The sequence below is a fragment of the Balaenoptera ricei genome, chromosome 12, assembly GCF_028023285.1.
Source record: "Balaenoptera ricei isolate mBalRic1 chromosome 12, mBalRic1.hap2, whole genome shotgun sequence".
NCBI classification, from domain to species: Eukaryota; Metazoa; Chordata; class Mammalia; order Artiodactyla; family Balaenopteridae; genus Balaenoptera; species Balaenoptera ricei.
The window spans coordinates 60,729,928-60,754,660 of record NC_082650.1 but is presented as its reverse complement, the minus strand read 5'-3'; the positions used below and the strand labels follow the sequence as shown (position 1 = coordinate 60,754,660).

Sequence of the window (24,733 nt, the reverse complement as noted above, 5' to 3'; positions counted from 1 at the left end):
GGGAACTTATCTCAACATAATAAAAGCCATATATGACAAACCCACAGCCAACATCGTTCTCAACAGTGAAAAACTGAAACCGTTTCCTCCAATATCAGGAACAAGACAAGGTTGTCCACGCTTACCACTATTATTCAACATAGTGTTGGAAGCTTTAGCCACAGCAATCAGAGAAGGAAAAGAAATAAAAAGAATCCAAATCAGAAAACAAGAAGTAAAGCTGTCACTGTTTGCAGATGACATGGTACTATGCATAGAGAATACTAAAGATGCTACCAGAAAACTACTAGAACTAATCAATGAATTTGGTAAAGTAGCAGGGTACAAAATTAATGCACAGAAATCTCTTGCGTTCCTATACACTAATAATGAAAAATCTGAAAGAGAAATTAAGAAAGCACTCCCATTTACCATTGCAACAAAAATAATAAAATACCTAGGAATAAACCTACCTAAGGAGACAAAAGACCTGTATGCAGAAACACAAAATCTAAATACATAGAGAATAAATACCTTTATTTTATTTTTTTCTTTATCCTTGGGCATTACAGAATTTATTTCACGTGATAAAGTGCATTTTTCTAGGGAGTAGATATGGTTGTATTACCCATATCTACTGAAATTATTGTTAATGTTAATGTCAAGTGATTCAGACATAGTGTTTCTATGGAAATGGAAATATTTATGATGATGATCATAATGTTCCACCAAACATTAAAAGCTTTGTTATGTTTTTAAAATAAGATATTTATGGTTACAAAATAAAGCTGTAACAATTTAACTTTTTATATAACTGGGAACATTAACATTCTCTGAAACAAATTATACATTTCTATATAAGAATTATATCCTGGAAGATAATAATTGCTAGAATATTTTGAACCTTTATTTTTGTAATGTGATACTATGATTCACAATCTTCACCATTCATTAAGTATATCTATCCCCAAGTTTTCAATAATTCTGAAATAGTTTTGATTTTGTATCTAAGGGAAAGTGTGGTCAATAGACTTCTGCTAGGAAAAGAGTCATCTCTAAGATAACATATAAAATCAAGTGCCTTTCCTCTCTGCAAAAACTAACATTCTGTATAGTTAATGTTTTACACTCTTCTAATGGAGAAGAATGGCATTTCACCTCAAAAAAGAAGTATTTTCTATGACTAAATATTCTCCTTACTAAATGTCAAACATTTCATTTGGAATTTTTAAAAATCTTATTTATCACGTGCAAAAAGTTGAGTTTCACACTTAGAACAATGCTCATAATACCAAAGAATTTTTATTTTAGACTGATATTCCTATGCCTCAGAGAAGTATTAAAAATGTATAATTATGAGTATGAGTTACACAGGTAATCTGTGCAGAAGAGAGTTAATGCCTCTTCTATTACTAATTTTTACATGTGAGGAGAAATGGAATAACTCGTGTGATTGCTTCATGAATGAGTTATTTGTATTTTCTGACTGGTTAAAGTTTGTATGCTATTCTATTATAATAAACTACCTTATATAGGAGTTAATATAAATAGGTAAGAAAAAAAAGAACCAACTTCACATATATGAATCACCATGTCTGGTAAAGTTGTATCCAATAATACTTAGTAGCAAATTCCCTCAGGATGATTATTTAAATTCCCTTGTATAACTGTTTTATATATAAAACAGACTTTGATTTTAAGCCACACTCTAATGTTTTTGAGATGGTACTGTGCTAATTGTCCAGTGGGTTTCCCTTTCTGATGATAAATAAGAGGAAAGAATGAAAGAAATAAAGAAAAAAGATAGAGTTATGATGGAAAGAAAAAAAATCTTTGCTTTTAGTATAAAATCACTGCCTCTTTTCAACTTACATTAATATTGCATTTGTATTCACCATGCATACTATTTTAGCATTTATATATATCATGATCACTAATGTCTGATAACCCAGATTTTAGTTTGCTTTGACTTCAAAAAGTACCTCAGTGATTTTCTGAGAAACTAGGCAACATGCACACCTCTCTAGAAAAAAAAAAATCCAAGAGTTCTTAGTTGTAGATTTAAAAACCTATGTTAAACCATCTTTGGTGAATGTTACAGATATTACTGGTTGCTATTATTTGGAACAAATAACAACATATGAGATCCATTAAATCTACAATGGACACATTAAAAGACAATACAATTTTTGTTTAAAATGTATTTTAATGATCTAGACAATTTTCTGTTTAAAATTAGGGATTTTTTGTGCATTGTTGTATTTTTCTATAAGGGATCCTGTTAGAGATTATCAAAATACTACTGTACTTAGACATATTCTTCTTTTTTCAGTCACACTTTGTCCACTGTTGGCATCAATCTTTTTTTCTTAATGACTTAGAATTCAAACTCAGCATATTGTATTACCACTGGATAAATCAGGCATAAGGAATAAAATTCTATTTATAAATGCATCTCCTGCTACTCTGAAATTAATAGAAAGGAAGTACAGAAGAAGCACATGCCAGTCTTACAAAGAAATATTAATGTGGTGAAATATATTTACTTTGTTACCTAAAATGTGACAGTAGTCCCTTAATCTATAAGAATAATCTCCTCTGCTGTAGCAGCAAATAAAAAGAAAGATGCATATTATGGATTCTTTGAGTATCAGCATATCACTCTGCTATAATATATCATGCTTCATTGTGACACATTCCCCCATTTGTCACTTTCTGTCATGTTACTGTATCTCAAAAGACACAACATTGCCCAACCTTTTTTTTTTAAGTGTAGCAAATGGACATCAAATGTTTGACACTGAAAACAGAACTATTTTAAAATCCAGGTAGTTATAGCCAAAGGCTATTTAAATGGTTATTTCAAGGACTGGATACCAGGGAAAGTAGCTATTTAAATGTATATTTGTACAGGTTGAATATCCAGTAGAAACAAGTATTTCCCCTTCCTTGTGAGCATTTTATTCTCAAACAATGAAAACTCATTTCCTTCCTATTTGATTGAACTCTAAAAAAAAAGGATTATCTTTCTATTTGTTTCGTACCAAAAAACAAAGTTTTAATTTTTATCTGTATAAAAATTCTGAAATAGTCAAACTGCCTTTATCAGCTTTTATATTTAAATATTTCAAGTTAATGTTCTAAAATTGTCCTTTGAAAAAATACATAAACCTATGCACATGTATTAAAAATTTAAGACTTCTTGTTTCAATTCAGGCAATAGAAGCTGTAAGAAGTGCCGAGCTATCAGCCATCTTGCTGATGCCACCACTGAGAACTAGTAAATTTCTGTCAACATTCCAGATACATTTGATAGAATAAAATGGAAATACTTAAGTAAATAGTTATAATTCATCTACCTTCCCATTTAATCCTATCTCATGCATCTTTTTGTACAGATTATGATTTTCTAGCATCAGTGGTTACCTCAAACTAATTTGAAAGATATTTTGAACTTCACATTATTTAGTCTCTTGGAATTTTCTGTAACCATTCGGATGAGTACCAAGGAGAGCTCCCAGATTTTGTTCTCCCAGGCTGACCATGCACTAACAGTGTTGATAGCTGACATTTAGCCCTCCCACTGTACCAAGTCCTGTGCTAAGGGCTTTGCATAGATTATTTTTATCATTTTATTATTTAAACCTCATAATATTATTGTGAGATCACTCCTAGTATTTTTTGTTGATGAATACTTTGGCTCGGAGAGTTTATCAGAGGCTAATTTTGTAACTTGTGCTTTAATACATGCTGATCCCTTAGGAACAGCATTGTACAAATTGCAATTTTTATTGTTTTGTTAGATAACATGGTATTTGTTAGTACAACATATTTATGTTATGTTAATATAATATAAATAATTGTGCTAAATAAAGTATAAATGCTTTAATTTTGTGTAAATTTAGAACAGAATATTTTTTGGTCTTCATTTCTGAGACTAATATCTATTGCAAGTAGGATATTTTGGTAAAATTGTCATGAAGAAAATTTCATTTGACTATAGATTTTGTAATATATACAATGTCCAGCTCTGTTAAAGTCATTCTTCTGTTTGAAAACCTTCAGTCCTCCCCGTTGAATATAAACTAGGCTCAAACTATGCCAGGATCTTTGTTTTACACATGAAAATATTTTCTCTGTTGCTTGTCTTTTTAAATTTTTATTTATTTATTTTTATTGAAGTACAGTTGATTTACAATGTGGTGTTAGTTTCAGGTGTACAGCAAAGTGATTCAGTTTTACATACATATATAATTATTTTTTCAGATTCTTTTCCCTTATAGGTTATTACAAAATATTAAGTATAGTTCCCTGTGCTGTACAGTAGGTCCTTGTTGGTTATCTATTTTATATACAGTAGTGTGTGCTTGTTAATCTCAAACTCCTAATTTATCCCTCCCCCCACCCCTTTCCCTTTTGGTAACCGTAAGTTTGTTTTTGAGGACTGTGAGTCTGTTTCTGTTCTGTATATAGGTTCATTTGTATCTTTTTTTTTGGTTCCACATGTAAGCGATATCATATGATATTTGTCTGTCTATGTCTGGCTGACTTCACTTAGTATGAGAATTGCCAGGTCCATCCATGTTGCTACAAATGGCATTATTTCATTCCTTTTTATGGCTGAGTAATATTTCACTGTATATATACCACATCTTCTTTACCCATTCATCTGTCAATAGACATTTAGGTTGCTTCCATGTCTTTGCTATTGTGAATAGTGCTGCAATGAATGTTAGGGTGCATGTATCTTTTTAATTATGATTTTCTCTGGATATATGCCCAGGAGTGGGATTGCAGGATCATATGGTAGCTCTATTTTCAGTTTCTTAAGGAAACTCCATACTGTTCTTCATGGTGACTGTACAAATTTACATTCCACCAAGAGTGTAAGGGGGTTCCTTTTTCTCCACATCCTCTCCAGCATTTATTATTTGTACACTTTTTGATGATGGCCATTCTGACCCGGGTGAGGTAATACCTCATTGTAATTTTGATTTGCATTTCACTAATAATTGACGACATTGAGCATCTTTTCATGTGCCTTTTGGCAATCTGTATGTCTTCTTTGGATAAATGTCTATTTAGATCTTCTGACCATTTTTTGATTGGGTTGTTTGTTTTTTGATATTGAGCTGTATGAGCTGTTTGTATATTTTGGAGATTAATCCCTGGTCAGCTGCATTGTTTGCAAATATTTCCTCCCATTCTGTTGGTTGTGTTTTTGTTTTGTTTATGGTTTACTTTGCTGTGCAAAAGCTTTTAAGTTTAGTTAGGTCCCATTTGTCTATTTCTGTTTTTATTTTCATTACTCTAGGAGATGGATCCAAAAAGATATTACTGCAATTTATGTCAAGGAGTGTTCAGCCTATGTTTTCCTCTAGGAGTTTTATAGTTTAGGTCTTTAATCCATTTTGAGTTTATTTTTATGTATGGTGTTAGAGAATGTTCTACTTTCATTTTTTACATGTAGCTGTCCAGTTTTCCCAACATCACTTATTGAAGAGACTGTCTTTTCTCCATTGTATATTCTTGCCTCCTTTTTTGTAGATTAACTGATTATAGGTGTGAGGTTTTATTTCTGGGCTTTCTATCCTGTTCAATTAATATATATGTCTGTTTTTGTACCAGTACCATACTGGTTTGATTACTGTAACTTTGTAGTATAGTCTGAAGTCAGGGAGCCTGATTCCTCCAGCTCTGGTTTTCTTTCTCAAGATTGTGTTGACTATTCGGTGTCTTTTGTATTTCCATACAAATTTTAAAATGTTTTATTATAGTTCTGTGAAAAATGCCATTGGCTTGTCTTTTAATTATATGTTTATGTGCCATTGGTCTCTTGAATAGCTGAGTTTATCAGTATATTCATGCTATTTTTGTTCTGTGCTTTGCCTCAGCAGCCCTTCTCTTTCCCGAGAATGTTAGCTTATGCTAATACATTTTGTTCTAATAATACTGTACTTTTATTACTTCATATGTAGCTCTTTCATCTATATCAAAATTTATTGTGGGTATGAATTAAATATACAGCTTTACATTTTTCCAAATGCCTCCTTATCTTTTAAAAAATTAAGCCAAATGGATAAATTAGATATTTTTGTGCTACAAAAATAAAGTCATTAAACACAGTCACAATATTCATTTGCAAGCAAACTGAGACTCATGGGTCAATAAAGTATAACTATCCCCTGTTTATTGCTTGCTGTTTTTACAAAGGATACTCAGATAACATAAACTTCAAATGTTTCTTTTCCAGGAGAGATCTTGTTCCCTTAAGTGAGTCTAGAAGGTCACCTATATAAATTTCGAGCAAATATTATGTCATTGTCATGCTCAACTATCAGAACCCAGAGCCAATCCTGGAATATCACCTTCTGCAGATCAGAAAGACAAGGCTCCTTAGGTTGAGGAGGTCATGGCAGGTGCTGGTGGAGGCCATAGTAGACTAGGGGATGAGCTTCTATCCCTGGAATAAGGAAAAGTGGAGCATAAAAATGTCACAGACATCCTAGAAATGAGCGAACAGGGATGTGCCTGATTCATGACCAAATATAATATACTCAGGTGAGAACTTTATACCACCTTTCTCTACCTGTATTAATCCCTTAAGGATTGCTCCTGACCATCACTTGTGTTCCAAATGTGTTTGGAAGTACACATTTTCTGGGTATAGAGGAAGTAGAAATAGTACCTTCTAACATAAATTCAAGGAGTTATTTCTAGATCCTTATGATTTCTACAAGAAGATGAAAAAGAAAAACTAGACCTGAGGCTTCTATACCCTTTTGTCTTAGAAAACAGAATGTGTAATCAGGGGATGAGAAAGGTAATAATATTTTTTGATGCTTACTATGTGCTAATTGCTTTCTATATTTTATCTTTTAAAAATTTTGGCAGTAACTTTTCACGCGGATGCTATTATACTCATTTTGGGTACGAGGAAACAGAGATTCAGAATAGCCAGACAGCAACAGAGTCAGGATACCAGCCCAAGTGCTTCTAACTGTATGGCTTGGACTCTTTCTATTACTCTGCCCTACCAATGGTGGAACTACTTCCATTCTCCACCGGCTCCTCCTTGATCATTCTCTAGCTGCCTTCTACCCAAATGACAGCAACCTAAATGACTCATTTTGCTGAATTTTACAAACAGCCCTTTCAAAAAGACATTACTCAGTAAAGAGGAAATGTTTGTAACCCTCAGCTCAGATTTTGCATTGGATATTACACTGATTCATAGAGCACAGCTCTCCTTGTGGCAGCCTTCCTTAATAAAACCGACTCATCCTGAGAAGATGAGTCTTTCATCTCAAATGCCAATGTCAAGCATTACACAGGAGATGGGAAAACTGGGGCAAAATTAAAAGGACTTTCTCAGCACCACCATGATTAGAATTCAGGATCCTTCAGTCCCCAGTAAAAAGACTATATCCTGAAAGCATTCACCTACAGAGATATCACACACTCAGTTTCTTTCCCTGGATTTGTAATAGTAAGGCAAAACCTCTCAGGTTCTTGAAAAACCCTATATAATGTGTTTTATGGAAACAAAATGTCAGTGTCCTTTAGCTCAAGCAATAAAACTCAATCTCATATAGAAACTGGCTGTGTTTTTAAGCATTATTCATCATCATAAACTACTGAGAATCGCTCAGTTCATTTTCTTCAGGCAGAGAACAGGTTAGTTTTGTTTTTTATGTTTTCCTTAGCATTCACTCATCAAACTTTCATAGGATCACAAACTGTTTAATTTATATTCAGAGAACTTATTGTTCTAGATATTCATATACTGCAAATGAAAACCAACACAAGTACATTAGGGAAGCTGAGTTTTAGGGAACACCTGCTTTAATTTTTAAAGAAAAGAAACACATGGCAATTCTTTCTATTTCTTTTATTCATTTGTGTATTTTGTTTGGACTTTAGGTGAGAGAGTGGAATTAATCACAGTTTTCTATGGGTCCTTACTGACATTGGTTCATGCAAGACTCTTTCTTGCTTCATTCATTCATTCACTCCTTTTGTCCCCATTTCCCATTCCCTTTCATGGGCAAACATTCAAATGTATTTTCATTTATAAACTTTCCTTTGTGTGCATTAAATTTTTATTTAGCTATTTTTATAGTTATATATTGATTTTGTTTTTACAGTGGTTTCTCTTAATTTGGGACTTATACACGTTTACTTACTCTTACTAATTTCTTAAATGTGCCAATATGTATTTATTCTCCCAGACCAGATATTTACTTGGGTATGCTGTCCTGTCCCATTGGTCTTCCTTCACCACTACATCCACAAAGATCTTGATAATTTCTTGATTTTGATCCTGGTTGCTGTGGAGTCACTGTGGTCTTTCCTTTTCTTCTGTTTAGGCTTTTTTTTTTTTTTTTTTAAAGATAACAATATATTGTCACAAGGCATTTGATTATCCTTAGTTTCCATACATCTAGAAGTACCGTCCTGGATTTTTTTTCTTCTTTTGAGTTCTTACCACATTAGTGATTTTGATATTAGTCTTTGCAGTCAGTGCTAAAACTGTGAAGTCTTGTTTGTTTGGTTGGTTTTTACCAGAGACAATCTTCATTGACCTTTGGCTGTATATAAAATCTAAGTTCAAAGTTTCTTTTCTATTAATACTGTAAAAATATGATTTCATTATTTTTGTATCCAGTGTTGCTTTAATAGAGTTGATGACATTCTGGTTCATTTTCCTGGGGTAATTTGCTCTTTCTCTCTGGGAGATTTAAAAATTTTTTCTGTGTTTCTTTAATGTTCTTAATATTAATATAATGTGTCCAGGTATGAAGTTGCTTCCTTACTCCTCATGATTACCAATATGAACTCATTGTATTTGAGGTCATTCATTCAGCTCTATTGTGGAAAATTTAGTTTTATTCATTTAAAAAATATCTCCTCTGATAATTCTACTTTTACTCTTTTATGTTTTCCTTTGTATTTCTATATCTTTATCCCTCCCTGCTGCCTTCTGAGAGAGTTCTTCAATTTGGTCTTAAAACTGACTCCTTTGTTCTATATCTGATAGAGGTTCTTTATTATCTTTTCATAGCTATTTTCTTGTTCATATTTTTTCACTTCATTCTTTTTTGTTTTTAATCATGTCTTCTTTTGCTTTGGATTGCTCATACGTTCCCTCATTTTCTTAAGTAGATTTTTGGTGTTTCTTTTATATTTTTGGTCTATCTCTTTCAGCAATTCTGCTTCAAATGCTGTACACTGTCCCATTTAATATGCTGCTTTCTTTTTGAGGTAGTTGTACTTCTCAGTTACATGGCTATTTGGGCCTGTTCCTGTTCCTGACTGCTCTGTGGACAGGCTAAGGGCCTAGTTTCCATCTCACATGAATTTGAGAAGGGGGGAAGGAATGAGTCCAGGAAGTGGAACCGCAGGTACCACAGAACCTGTTTTGATAACTCCTCTCTGTTACCTGGCACCAGCTAAGGACACTAATCAGGGATGGCTTTAAGGTCTTTAGTAGCAGTACATTTACCTAGATTGTCATAATGCAGGCCTGAAGGTTTGGAGTGACTATGAGGTACAGTATACTTGGTCATGCCATACTGCTTTTTTCCTGCTCCTCACCCTCTCGAGGGCTTTTGAGCTATACTATTATTATCCGCCACCCCCCCATATCCCCATATATGCTAAAAAATATCTAAATAAAAAGCAAGATAAGGACATTCCTTGTGAATCCCCAAACTGGATGCAAAGATTTGTAGATATTACTTGATCCTGATTTAAATTTAAAAAACTGTTTAAAAAAAGACAGAGGTAATTTATGAGATGATTGGAAATTTGAACACAGACTAGATATAAAATTAAGGAATTATTGTTAATTTTAGGAATAATGATGGCATTATAGTTAAGTTAAAGTCTTTAGTTTTTAGGGATATTTATTGAAATGTTTAAAGATTAAGTGATATAATTTGTTTCAAAATAATATTAGAGACAGAGATTGCAGTGTAGATGAAATGAGGTAGGCCGTGAGCTGAAAATTGCTAAAGGCTGGGAGAGGGCATATGGGGACTTATTTAACTTTTCTGTCAACTTTTGTTTATGTCTGAAATTTTTCATTTCATTAAAAAAATTTTTTTTTAAAAAACCTGGATGTACAGAATATCTTGGTATTATCTTTTATTCACAAGGGTTAATGTGGATGGAAAGCAATGAAAACATATTGGTAAGTAAATAATGACAAGAATAAATCATTATTTCAAGATATATCCTTTCTAATCCTAAAATAAAACTTGTACTCTTTCATTGCTTCAACAGCTTTTATTGAAGTCCAACTCTGTTCCCAGCATTGACCTTAGATTATACATTTATATTCATTCCATTAACAACAAATAACAATGAATAATGCAGCTATAGTTTACTATTCTAACATGGGGAAATCTAAAATATGAACATGAGTGTTTTTAAAGATATGTTATTGATTTTCTTCTCTCTTTTTATTTTTCTTATCTATGTTTTGGAAATGTCAAAATTAGTTCCTTCCTATCATCTAGAGAAGAGATCAACACACTTTTTCTGTAAAGGGCCAGAGAGTAAGTGTTTCAGCTTTGTGGGCCAGGTGGTCTCTGTTGCTACTACTTAGCTATGCTGTTATTGGGTAAAAGAAGTCACAGATAATATCTAAACAACTGATTATTTTCCATTAAAAGTTTATGTACAAAAGACAGACTGTGGGCCAGATTTAGCCTGCAGGCTATAATTTGCTTATACCTGACTTAGAGATACCTTGATATGTTAGAATACATTGTGGAGGTAGAGGATACTTGGATAAATAAAAAAAATACCTGTGTTGAATAACTGAGATTTGGTTCCCTGAGAAGACAGGTAGGTGAATTATTTTTTTAAAGTTAGGTAGTATTACATGCATTAAACTAAGAACTTGCCCCTAATCCCATCCTCTATTCCTTGTAAAGACAGAAATGGACAATTTTAAACAGAATTTTCATATGTGTTCTGAGTATTTAATGATGAATTTTTGCGCTTACAAATTACTATCTAGGAAAACAAAAAGATACTTTATTGATCTACAGGTATAATATATTTCCAGAACTGCTTTCCTCGGACACAGCAGGGTCTAGTCCAATATGTGTACAGCATTTTCATTATCCTTGCAAAATTGTATAGAAAGACAGTATGATATTATTATTGTTCATATTAATAGAATTATTCATAATGAGTTGTTATTAATGATGTGATGTTATAAAAAGAATCCTTAATTATTAATGGCATTGATATGACATTATTAATTTTGATACTAAAATGAACATTTCATTATTCCAAATGCAATTATATTGTTAGACACAAGTTATTGCTAGTAGATTATACTTTCTGCAGCCTTGTTTTGGCACATAGTAATTAGCTGCAGGTTTATATTGCTGAATAAAAAACTGGCATTAGGATTTTATTTCAGGCTAGTAGAGGATCAGAGCATTAACTTAGTGGAATGGGGCAGGTAAGAAGAATCACTGACCACACTTTGTTCGTCCCATGTCCATTCTGCTCTGGATGACTTCTCAGTTATATATTTGAAAGGAAAGCATAACTGACAGTACTAGTATGTAAAGATTTGGCTGGTGAAGGGTCTTCTGTCATGTCACATTTTCTACACAGTAAATCAACACAGAAGTCTCTCTTCTGTTCAGCATTGGTTATTAAGATGTGATATTATCCTGTGATTTATATCATGTTGTCACAATGCATTTCATTTTGCCTTGTTTCAATAATACAATGAATTCTTTCATAATTTCTTTCAATTTGCCTCAGGAGTTGTAATATATTCCAGGCTTTTATTTCTTTATATTCTGCTCAGCCTTATTAATACAAGTGAAGAAAGTATATCCCTCCATAATTGCTTATAGCCCATACAGTACAATACAGCACATTGCCTCATTTTAGGTAATTCTTTTGTAGTGCCATGATATTCTAACACTTAAATGCTCTGCGTAGAAGCAAATAGCTTTGCCAATTACTTTATAATCTTGGTCAACTTCAACTGGTTATTCCCACACAACACTTTAGTATTTGTCCTTTAACAACCGTCCTGCACTTTAAAAATCCTCAGCCCAACTTGAAGGACAGTTGAGCAGAAAAACTAATAGAAGGAATGAAATCTTCTCAGGCAGAGCCTAGAGCAGAATTTCCTAAGGCCTCTCTTGCCCTCTCCATGCCTCCATCCCCTCTTGATCTCAGCACATATAAACACACTTACTCAGAGCTATGGTGCCTATAATGCTCTGATGCCTGGGGTTCAAGAAATCAGATGATCATTGCCTGACTTGAGACAGTTAGGGCAGGTTGAATTTTTGTCTGTGCACTTAGAAAAGTACTTATTTTAAGTAGTGTTTGAAGACTTGTTGCCTTTTTTTGTGTCAGTTGGTACTCACCAGAAACTTATGAGAGGAAATTACAATTGCCAAGAAATTGCAATAGATTTCTGTGTAAGTAAACCTTGAAATTCTTGCACATCTTATTCTCAAGATAAAAGTATTACTATGAAATTTGATGATTTGTTCTCAAGATTGAAATATTTCTATTGAAATTGATGATTTAAAAAATTTCCTTTAAAAATAGAAAATAAAAAGGAAAATGAAGAAAAGAAGCGTTACTGTATCTTCCTCATAAAACCATGGTAACATCTGTAATATACTTAAAAAGTTCAGCATAAACAGTCTGAGATAATGTTTAAGCCATTCTCGAGGGGCAAACAATTATCTAACCAGAAAATCTTACACCACGGGTATTACCAAGTATTTAATCAGAAAGAAGACCACTGTCCAGAGGTAGTATTAAAAGTACTTTGAGTATCTTTATCTTTCATCAAGACCAGAGGCTTTGCTAATTTGTGTAGAGGCTAAAGGAGAAATGGGTTTTCACAGGTGATACTGGTGGCTTATTAATTAGAATAACGGTTATTATAAATGATATTGGTAAAATTAATGTTATTCAATATAAATGCATTCTCTGGAATATTGTAGACACTTCTCCATCCTTGTGTGGACAAACTGTCAAAGTCAGGGATCCTTGGTTATGCTTTTATGAGTGCAATGTGGGCTTCTCTTTAAGCTTTCTTATGTGCTGCTAGGTTAGAGGACTCTTGTTCCTCTGACTCTGACAAAGGGTTAGCTGAATTTTGCTACTAGAGGTGTATTGTGCTTGCCTTAGGTAAAGTTTTTATGCAAGGGTTTTTCAGAGCTTCAGAGGTGATGGAGATGTCAAATTTGTTGGACTGACTATATGACTGTTTCTTATTAGTAAAGATCTGTGTATGTTACTATTGTTATAAACCTGGTAGCAACTTGTGGGAAGTAGCTAACCTTAACCCTTCACCTACTTCGATCTCTCTGTGGCTTCCCAGATGTACTAAAAAGAACCTAACAATTTGTATGACCAAATTAGTTTAGATCAGTCCACAACAAAATGGGAAAATAAAATACAAAATAATCTAGAATTCATTGTATCTAGGGTTCATAAGATGTTAATTTTCATCTTTTCCACTTACATTTTAGGTTGAAATGGTTCTATCCTGGAAGTCTGGTTTATACTTTTCCATTGATCCTTCCCTTTAGCTGACATAATGGAGCTTTTCCTCAGCTTCAGTCCTCTTTGGTATGCTCTTGGGGCACAGCTATGCTAATGGATTCAATTGGTTGGAGGTCAGGAGTCTTGTAATTTGTGTCCTCCTGAGGGGAAAAGAGAAAATCTGGCTTTATTATAACAAAAAGGTAGAGTTATCTAATAAACAGCATTGTGCTTGGGAAGCTGTAATTATGGTTACAGAATTATTTAATTTAAGTCCCTACATCTGTGTTTCCTATATCATGTAATCAAAAATGCATTCTTATTTTACATTACTGTTGCACTGTATTTCCCAAGTGATTTACATTCATAAATTAGCTTCTGTATGTGAGAGTTTGATGTGAAATGAGAGTAGTGATGGTCTTCCCTCACTTCCATGGGGAAGGTTGAAAAATAATATATTTTTATATCATCAGTTTTTCCCTGATTGATTCTTCATGTAGATTTCCATTTGCACAATTTCATTCACTACTAAAGTAGGTAAAGTTATTTGAGTATTACATAACACCACTGCAACTACAAATGAGGAATTATAAAAGTGAAATTGTTTATTTTATTGTTAATCAATTTCTTAACCTGGTAAATAGTTGTTTATTCCCAAAGGCCACCATCATTTTTACTGGAGGTAGAGAGGGTAACTTGCCCAGAGCCACTTTGGGTCCAACCTAAGGTTAGAAGTTTTAACACTTCCTATAAACAGAAGAAAAAGTCCAAAAGCTCAATTGAAAATGGTCAAAAGATATTGAATAGAAAATTGACAGAAAAGTAATTGCACATGGCCCTTTAACATATGAAAAGATGCTCATCCTATAACAGAAGTATGTAAATTAAAACTATACTAAGTTATCTTTTCTCACTTATCAGATTGAATAAAATAATAAAAGTTTTATAATATACTCTGTCAGTGAGGCCTTGGAGAAGCAGGCACTCACACATTATTGGTGGGAAGATGAAATAGTATAACACCTATGGGGAATTTGGCAATTGCCTATGTATTACACTGTGAACTAGAAATTTTACTTCTAGGAATTTATCCTGAAGTTTCATTGCAAAAATATGAAATCTTATATACAGAGCCTATTTGTTCTGACATTATTTATAATAACAAAAGGCTAGAAGCATTCCACATGCCCGTCCACAAGAAATTAATTGAGTAAACAATGATACTATATGGTGATATAGTAGTAAAAATAAGAAACAAGGAAGATCATTACATAGTGACATGGAGTGATCTACAGGATAAATTGTTAAGGGAAATGCAAGATATAGAACAGTTTATAGTATGCTATATTTTGTGTAAGAAAGTGGAAGACAAGGTAAAAAAGAGGATAAAAGAGGACAAAAGCCAACATCTGTGAATGTACCTTGTCACATAGCTTTGATTTTGAAACTATGTAAATGTTTGGTGTGATTAAAAAAACAAAAGCAAAGGAAAAAGGAATTCCTAAAAATTGAAAGCAAACTAAAAATGAATCGAACCATATAGCATGTTGCTATCATAACTACACAAAGAAGATAATCACTTTAAGTGACATTAAAATAGTGTTTTATGGGCACATCCATCATAAGAAATAATCTAATGGGAATCTAAGAGGACCAGCAAAGATATGTTCAACTACGTTTGCTAGACTTATTGTTAATTATAACAGTGACCTTGTTATTTTGAAACAGATAGATGATGATGATAGATAAATAGGTAGATAGGGTTAATGAAAAATTATGTTACTATCATTAGGAATCAAGCTTTCTGAGTAATAGAAAATACACAAAGTTATAAAATCAAAGAGGTTAGCTAAAAACTGTGATGAAATCCTGACTTGTTTCTGTCTTTTGAAAAAGAATATAGTTTGTACCTCTGTTGAGGAAAAGGCCTAGGAACAATGGAAAATCTATATAAAGCACCCATAGTGGCTAGGGAAAGGAATCAGGACTCCTTGAAAAACAACTAATTCCAGGTCTTGGTCAGGCAATACGCAAACTAAGCGTATTCTAGAAAGTGAAAAAGGATTCAAAGACTAAAGGACACAAAAGCCTCTTGAAGAGTTTCCCTCTGGCCTGAGACAAAGCAAGTGTCAAGAAGGAAAAGAAAAACATACCAAATACATTAAAATACATGAATTCATAATGTATAAAAACATTAAAACAAAACTCATTGGTACCCATTAGTAGCACATGAATACATTCTCTTAATTTTTATAAATAAAGAAAAAGAGTTAAGCATTTGACCTACCTTTCTTCTATGCACTATATTCCAAGGTAGCCTAATAGTCAATGTGGGAAAGTTCTTTGTTATGAAAAGAATTCCAGCTAATAAATGCAGAAGCAAAGATAGGAGTGGAAAATTGTTATTTTTGATCCTTAATGAAATAATGGTGGTAGGTCTTGCTGGCCAATGAAAGCTAAATTCATTAGGTGAAAAATTAATTGGGGACTTGTTGATGGTTAAAAACCCCTGAACCCACTGCCCAATCTTGTCATCACTAAAAATGGGAAATCTAGATATTATGTGACTCATAATAGGATGTGATAGAATGCACACAGTATCACTTATTCTTTTCCTTTTCCTTCAAATTAAACTTGAATTTATTCAGGTCTCTAAATCTCACCACAACTTTTTTGGAATTAAGAGAAGTAGAGAAGTTAGAGAAGTATTTATTAACTTTTTTTTCATTATATCCCCACTAAGGAGAGCTTTAGGGCATTTTTTTCCTAATTGTCCCACCTGTAAAATGTTAATACTCTCCATATACTGTACATCTGCCTTTGCACTGTGGCCCCTTGGACATCTCCCCTGTGGGCATATATCACCCCCACTGAGAACACTTGAGTTAGAGGAACAAGTTAAATGAGATCACAAGAAAGTAATCAATCAAATATTTAACGTGAAACTGTTTTTTTTTTCCCCAAGAAATCAATAAAATTAAAACCAAAGGGGGAAGGGCACTAATAAAAAATGACAAGACTTAAGAAACATAACATTGAAAGCAATGTACGGTTGTATAAAACCTAGCATTTTAAATAGCATTTTATAGTCACAATTTGAACAAATCAACGTGAACAGATTTCTGTGACAATTAGGGAGATTTGAATATGAACTGGGTATTAGATATTAAGAAATTATTGTCATTTTTGTGAGATGGGACCATGATGTGATAGATTAGAAGAAATGTGTCCTTATTGGTAGAGATACATACTGGAGTGTTTATAGGTAAAATGATAGGATGTCTGAGATTTGCTTTAATGAACTCCAGAAAAAGAAGTAGGGTGTAGTAGAAATGAAACAAAATTGGAAATATATTGATAATGCTTTGAAACTAGGATGATGAGTAAATGAGGGTTCATTAAGATCTTCTATTCTTGTGTGTATATTGGAAAATTTCCATTAAAAATGTTTTTAAAAATGCAGCATTTAAGCATATTATATTTTATTATATAATCCAATAAGAATGAGTTGTTTAAGCTATGGGAGAATTATGCCAGCAAGAAAAATTTGGTCTACCTGATTAAAAAGCAAATAAACAAAAAAAAAACCTTTCCACATGGTGCAGAAATAAAATGTATAAAAATCACACATCTTGGCAACAATATTCATGGGACTAGTAGAATTCTGTAGGCAAAAGTATGTTTGCTTGTTTTGTTTTGTTTTTTTTTCATTCATGGTCAAATGGACAAGTCCAAGTGGTGCTCGTTTACTATTTTTGGATTCCCAAAGAGTGGCATGTCATAACTATGACTGTGTAGCCTCCTTCCTCTATGTCAGTTTTCTCTTTGTTTTAAATGTGTTTTTGGTGGGGAAAAATGTCAAACTGAAAAAATGGAAATTGTGATGTGTCCAAAGTTTGGCTGAAAAGTGCTGTGGCCTCAGGTCAAAATAGCAGCCAAATGTGGCTTTCCCTTTACTATTGATAAACTAGTTGGCAGTGAAAATATTCTACTCATTTCAAACATATTGGTCTATGTATAGGATGCCAACAAAAAAGAATTTGAATATTCTTATGATAAAATTAAATAATAGTGTTGCTAATATGTATAATAGGCATAAGTTGTTGATTCAATAAAAATTCTCAAGAGAATTGATGTTTGGCATAATACGGTTTCTCAGTAGAATTAATATTTGGCATGGGTCAGTGTAGTTTAATGCCCAGTCTTTGTTCCAAAGTTAAAACAAGAATGCTGCATTTTTTTTCCTTTTGCATTCAATAACTTTTTTTTTTGTCATTTTTCTTTCAGAGGAACAGGGAAATGCAAGATATAGAACAGTTTATAGTATGCTATATTTTGTGTAAGAAAGTGGAAGACAAGGTAAAAAAGAGGATAAAAGGGGTAGAGACAGAAGCCAACATCTGTGAATGTACCTTGTCACATAGCTTTGATTTTGAAACTGTGGAGAACGCTATGTTTTCTGAGTCTTTAGTGGGACAATTTCCATCACACCAGGCTCCGCAGGATAAGCTGGCCCCACTCACCCCTCAGGGATCAGGGGCACAGTTTAGAGTTTGAACTCTAAGGGAGATATTCTTACAATATAAGGGAAGCCCTAAGTCTTGGTCAGGATGCTATAACAAAAATAGCATAGACTGGGCGGCTTCAATAACAGAAACTTATTTCTCACAGTTCTAGAGACTGAGAAGTCCAATATCATGGTGCCAGCATGGTAGCATTCTGGTGAGAGCTCTCTTCCTGGTTTGCAGATGGCTGTCTTCTTGTTATATCCTCACATGGCAGAAAGAGAGGAAGCAAGCTCTCTCTTTTCTTTTCTTATAAAGGCACTAATCCCATCATGAGGGCTTCACCCTCATGACCTAATTACTGCCAAAGGCTCTATCTCCAAATATCACCACATTGGGGATTAGATATTCAATGTATGAATTCTGGGGGCACACAAACATTCAGTCCTTAGGACCCTACAAGTTAAGTTCCACAGGACTTAGAAGAAACACTCAAAATCAAGATGGCCACGAAGGAGAAAAGTAGATATTGTTAGTTTATTCAACATAGAAAGGCTTTTACCACTAAAAAACAAAACGAAACCAAAAAACCCCAAACCCACATGTGTGTTTCTGGGGCTCTGGGAAGATATGCAAACCTGGGTGTTTGATGAAGTAGGTTCAGGCTGGTTTTGAGAGTCCTGCATAAGCAGGCTCTTTCCACAGAGATTACTTAAAGGCTTAGTGGAACTCAGCAAAAACCTTCGCTTCAGTGATGAGGCACAAGCTTTTGCAGTGGCTCATCTCTTTGGCAGGTCAATCAAAATGCCTATCATATTTCTCTGAGTAAGGAGAGAATGATAGAATCTCAGAATTGGAAGGAAACTTAAAGATTATCTATTATAAGGACTTCTGAGGCCAGAACTAGGTGCTACCTAAGTTCATTTATTCATTCATCCATCCATTCATTCGATAACTCATTCATTTATTCAATCAACAAATCTACGATGAGGACCTAGAGATGGAACTCCTAATGCTTTTCTGTTCTTGTAATCTGACTGGACTCTCCTGCTGAGAAGAGAAAATTAGTGCTCTTGGCCACCTCAAGCTGATTTGAATCAATAATCGCTTTTATGACAACTTAGGGCATAATGGGCGACCATAAAAGGCAAGTGGCCCACTCTACACTTATTAGAATGACCTGAATCGAGAACACCGACAATACCAAATGCTGTAGAGGATGATAAAAGGAGCTCTCATGCATTGCTAGTGGGTACAGCCACTTTGGAAGACAGTTTGGCGGTTTCTTGCAAAACTAAGCATATCCTTACCATACAATCCAGCAATCTCCCTCCTTGCTATTTACCCAAAAGAGCTAAAAATTTACATCCACACAAAAGCCTGCATACAAATGTTTACAGCAGTCTTAGTCTAACTGCCTAAACTTGGAATCAACCAAGATGCCCTTCAGTAGGTGAATGGATAAATAAATTGTGATACTTCCAGACAATGGAATATTGTTCAGCACTAAATAGTGAGCTATCAAACCATGAAAAGATTTGGAGGTACCTTAAATGCATATTACTAAGTGAAAGAAGCCTCTGAAAATCAAGCCACATACTATGTGATTTTAACTATCTGACATTCTGGAAAAGGCAAAACTATGGAGACAGTAAAAAGATCAGTGGTTGTTAGGGGTAGAGGTAGGGGTGAGGTGAATAGGTGGAGCACAGAGGATTTTTAGGGAAGTTACACTGCTCTGTATCATGTTATAATGAGGGATACATGTCATTATACATTTGTCCAAATCCATAGAATATACAACACCAAGAGTGAACTCTAACATAAACTATGGACCTTGGTGATAGTGAAATGTCAATGTAGGCTTATTGATTGAACAAATGCACACTCTGATGGGGGACGTTGATGATGGGGGAAGCTGTGCATGTGTAGGAACAGGGAGGATATGGGAAATCTCTGTGCCTTCTGTTCAGTTTTGCTGTGAACTGAAGACTGCTCTAAAAAATAAAGTCTACTAAAAAAAAAAAAAAAAAGCAAGTGGCCTCTTTCATGCTGGTATGCCTAGAGTTCCTTGGCTACCACTGGCACAGGGAGGGCATATTGTCAAGAGAAATAAAGAAAACTAATGTTAATTGATGTTCAGGGAGTGGGGCAGTCCAAGAAAGCAGAGCATCGGAGAACACTGGCTGCTGGAACAGGCAGAGATTCAAACCGTTATATTTATTGAGCAGTCACCTTTGAGCAGGTCCCTGAGGGTGGAGGTGATGGCAGGAGGGGGAGTGCTTTAGAAGCAGTGATCTTTGTCAGAATAGGCCTAGGAAGCAGAGTCATTGTGCAGGGCTAGAAAAGATGGATATTTAGGCATATTCTGTTGAATGTCATTAACTCCAAGGAGAAAGAATGAATTGTGAAAACAACCAGGCAGGCAAAACAAGTTACTTATAAAGGAAGAAAAGTCATACCTACACTAAGCCTGCTCATAGCATTAGATGAAAAAAGACAATAGAGTAATATCTTCAGAGTTTAAGGTATAAAAGTTTGTATACAAATGCTCTATATCCAGTGAAGTTGTCATTCATGTATGAAGGTGATAGAAATATATTGTCAATGAAATGACATGCTATTCATTTGGGTGGGGAGTAATTATGAGTATAGAGAATCAGAATACTATAAATAATAAAAATATCAATTTTATAAATACGTATCAAATTTTCTGTCACACAGGCACTACACCCAGCCATTCTCCTTAGAGGTCTTCCTACCTCCCTGTCATGTACAGTCATATATTGCTAGAACAGAGCCAAAGTCCCAAACTTTCCCCCTCTTTGTTTTTAGTTAGAGGAGGTCCCTCCCTTTCTAAGTCTTTTTCAGGGTAAGGTTGCCAGTTTAGCAACAACAAAAATTATAAGATGCTCAGGTATACTTGAATTTCAAATAAATAACACATAATTTTAAATTTAAGTATATACCATGCTATATTTGGGATGTACTAAAAATTATTTGTTGTTTATTTGATATTCAAATTTAACTGAGTTTCCTGTATTTTATCTGGACACCCTATTTCAATAGAAGTCTCTCTCTCTCTGTTCCAACCCTACTGTCTCTCCAGGATCCTTAGCAAAACTAACTTAAGCTTAGGCGTTAAAAGTGAACTACGGAGGAAATAGTTGGCAGGCAAATTCTGCTTTCACTGAACCCTGAAGCAGTAAGCACAGAGCTCTGTTTCGTGGCTAATGGGGGAAAGAAAAAGGGGAAAACCCCAGGTGAAAACTTGAATTAATAGCTCAAAAGAGATATTTTCTCATAACCTTGACTTTCTTATTGTGGGAAATGTCTAGGTAAGAAACATAATGCTTGGGGAGAGAAAGTCCTCCAAATTTTGTCCTTCAATGAATACCAAGGCTTTTTAATAACAGGTAATGGTGGCGCATAACTTGAATAAAATATTTTTTTGCCAATTATGAAGTAAATTATTCACAGTCTCTGTGTTTGGTGCTGACTTGATCCATGTTTCTCACTTCTTATCACCAGCTTTCAGTGAGAAATAAACCAGATGCTCTTTTAAAAACATATTCCTAAAAATCTATGATTTTAAAAAGGCAATAGATTTTTCTTTTTTGGAATAGCACTGGAAGGAAATGGAGTTTATTTTTTAAAGAGGCAAATAAGTGAGAGAATTTCAGATTGATTTTCACTAATGACTATTGCCAGCAGAGTGTAGTCGGAGACCTTGGAGGGATTCCGCAGCCATTGCTTAAAATGTCACTGCCACAATAACACGCCGAGTCCCTGATCTGTCTTGTGAATGCAGATGTTGTTCATGAGGGATTTTAGAGTTTAGTATGTCATTTTCACATAACAAATAATCCAAAGCACTTGTCTCTGTCTCCTACCAGTAGGCAAATAACATATCTTTCACAAGTAAGCACAAAGCAGTTATTACCTGACTCCCTGATTTGTTTCAGCTACCAAGTTTCTCCCATGTGGTAAGACTGTCTTTGAGTCAGCAAGTGACTTCAGGTGTGTATGTCTTTTAAACTTAACATGCCCAATGTGGAGATGTTGAACTTTCCTTTATCCAGAATTCTGTTCTTTCCCCAGAGTCACTCGTCAGCAATAATTGAGACCACTCTACCAAGTTGCTTAAATCAGGTAATCTGAGAGTCATTCTTGATTCTTCTCTTTGCCACACCTCTCACATCCAATCCTTGAATAAGTCCTATCAATTCTGTCTCCAAAATATATCTTTGATCATCTCTGCTGCCGTATTTCACACCTGGACTAAAATAACCGCCTAAGAGGGCTCTCTGCTTTCATTCTCGTTCCTCTATTATCCATTTTCCATACAGTAGCCAGAATGAGAGTTTTAGAAATGTGAATCAGATTGTGTTATCTCCTTGCATAAAACCTTTCTAGGGCTTCCCTTGTTTTTAGACTAAAGCCCAAAATCCTGCAAATCCTGTCTCATCTGACATCTGAATACCTCTCCAGCTTGATCTCATGCACACTATTCCCCAGTCACATTAGTCTTCTTTCTTATCTTCAAATATAGCAAGGCCTCTTCTACATCAGAAACTTTGCACTCGCCACTTTCTCTGCCTAGAACGTGTGTCCCAGTGTTTTCACTGATTGCTTCTCCTCTAAGAGGCATTCCAGACCAGCTGTATTAAATTTGGTTCCCACTTTATACTCCCTTTTGGTAACCGCCCCCCATCACTTTTTTTGTTTCCCTTATAGCCCTCAGTAACAATCTGTAATCTACTTGTTAAATTTTTTCTGTCTTATTCATCACTGTATTCCCAACATAGTGTGTATCACAAAATATGTGATGAGTAAATATTCACTAAATTTATAAACTCCTTAATGCTTAGTGTATTGTCCTGCAAACTATGAACCCACAGGACTGGCAGCACAGTGATGGAAATGATATCCACAAGGTCATCCACATCCAGGAGAATAGGTTTCCCCACCTGATTCTACTAGATGTGATATTACTAAATGTGGAGCTCCAAGAGATATGGGGATATATGTATACGTATAGCTGATTCACTTTGTTATAAAGCAGAAACTAACACACCATTGTAAAGCAATTATACTCCAATAAAGATGTTAATAAATAAATAAATAAATAAAGAGTAGTGAAAACCAAAAAAAAAAAAAACTAAACTAAATTAGTAAATAAATTCTTATGAAAAATTTTAAAAAAAAACAACTCTAGAATTTATAGTTATTTTTTTCTTTGGGTCCATGGCTAAGCAACCTTTTGTTTTCTGTCAAGAGAAAAAGCTGGCAGCTGTCAACATAATCAGCATATTCAACATATCAGCAGAGTTGCATAGTAAAGTTCTCCAAAGACCTTACCTATGACTGGAACTGCAGTTCTCATTTTGGATTTAGCAGCAATCTGAATTGTATCTCATAAACTTCTTGATTCCTAGAGGCATTTTTATAGGGTGTTTTGGCCACAAACTTAAACAATTTTGTAGATTTATGTGTAGTAAGCTTCTAATTGGAGTATTGATTTTTAAATCTCTATAACTATTTATTTTAGATGCAATGAAGCATTATCATAAATAATTGAAACTCAGATAACAATGTCTAATTACAAAGAACATCTTATGATCTGAGATAATTTTTATTGCATTTACCATCCACTAGCCCATAAAATATAGCAGTTCCAGTTAGCTGCTGTCCTACAGAATAAAAGATTAAAATAAAATGAAAGTCTACAAGTGCTTTTGATTTCAGTTACACCTACAGATTATTTTTTAATTTGTACATATTTAATAAGTAAAAATCATAAATAATATATGTATAATATTTTCTATGGTAGCTTTTCTTTCTCATCCATCCAGGCTTTTAATAAACACTTGCCGAGCCACTGTCATGTCCCAGGCCCTAGACTAGATGTGGGAGTCCCAACAGTAAATAGGGTAGATGGTATCTGTTTCCTCTTGGAGTTTACATTCTAGTATGGCAGACACATAGTGCTACATGACCTTATGCAATTTGTTTCATCTATGAGGTGGGAGCCTATAGTATATAGTGTAGGGAAAAGGTAAGATTGTAAGTGAAGACTTCTTGGAAGAAATAGGACCTATTGAGGCAGAGTGTGGGAGAAATGATTCCAGGTAGAGGGAAGAGCCTGTAAGAGGCTCAGAGGCAAAAGAGAGCATGGCTAGAGGAAGGTGCAGAGATATATTCAGAGGGTCCAGATGATACAGGGTCTTATGAGTCTAATTAAAGAATCTGGACTTATTATAAAGACAATGGGATTAAATTGGGAATAATGTGATCAGATTTATGTTTTAGAAGGTCTTCTTTGGATGCATTGTGGAAACTGGACAAGAGGGAGAGAAGACACTAGGTGAGGAAATTGCCAAAAATAAAACCACTTTTTAGTCAAAAATATAATGGGGTAAATTAAAATTAAAAATAAAATGCAATGACAACTCCAGACAGATGGTAAGGTTCACAGAGCCAAACTTGGATTAAAATGCATAAAATATATAAAATGTGATCTAATCAAATGCAAGATATATGCTAAATTCATGTTCTACTGAAATTTAAGCTTCTCAAAGAAGGAAATAGAAAAGTAGAGCAAGTGAAGCCACATTAGCACAATTACTTGGTGCCATCCCATGTAGCCATATGAAGTACATTTTCCTTTAATAGGAAAACTCAAATGGTCACTGCTGCAG

General features: G+C 34.2%; 1 long non-coding RNA gene across 3 annotated transcripts in view; it reads left to right on the top strand.

The window, feature by feature from the left end:
- The window catches only part of LOC132376356 (uncharacterized), a 1,138,994-nt gene that overhangs the window by 858,271 nt on the left and 255,990 nt on the right, over positions 1-24,733 (top strand). The gene's annotated exons all lie outside the window — the stretch shown is intronic.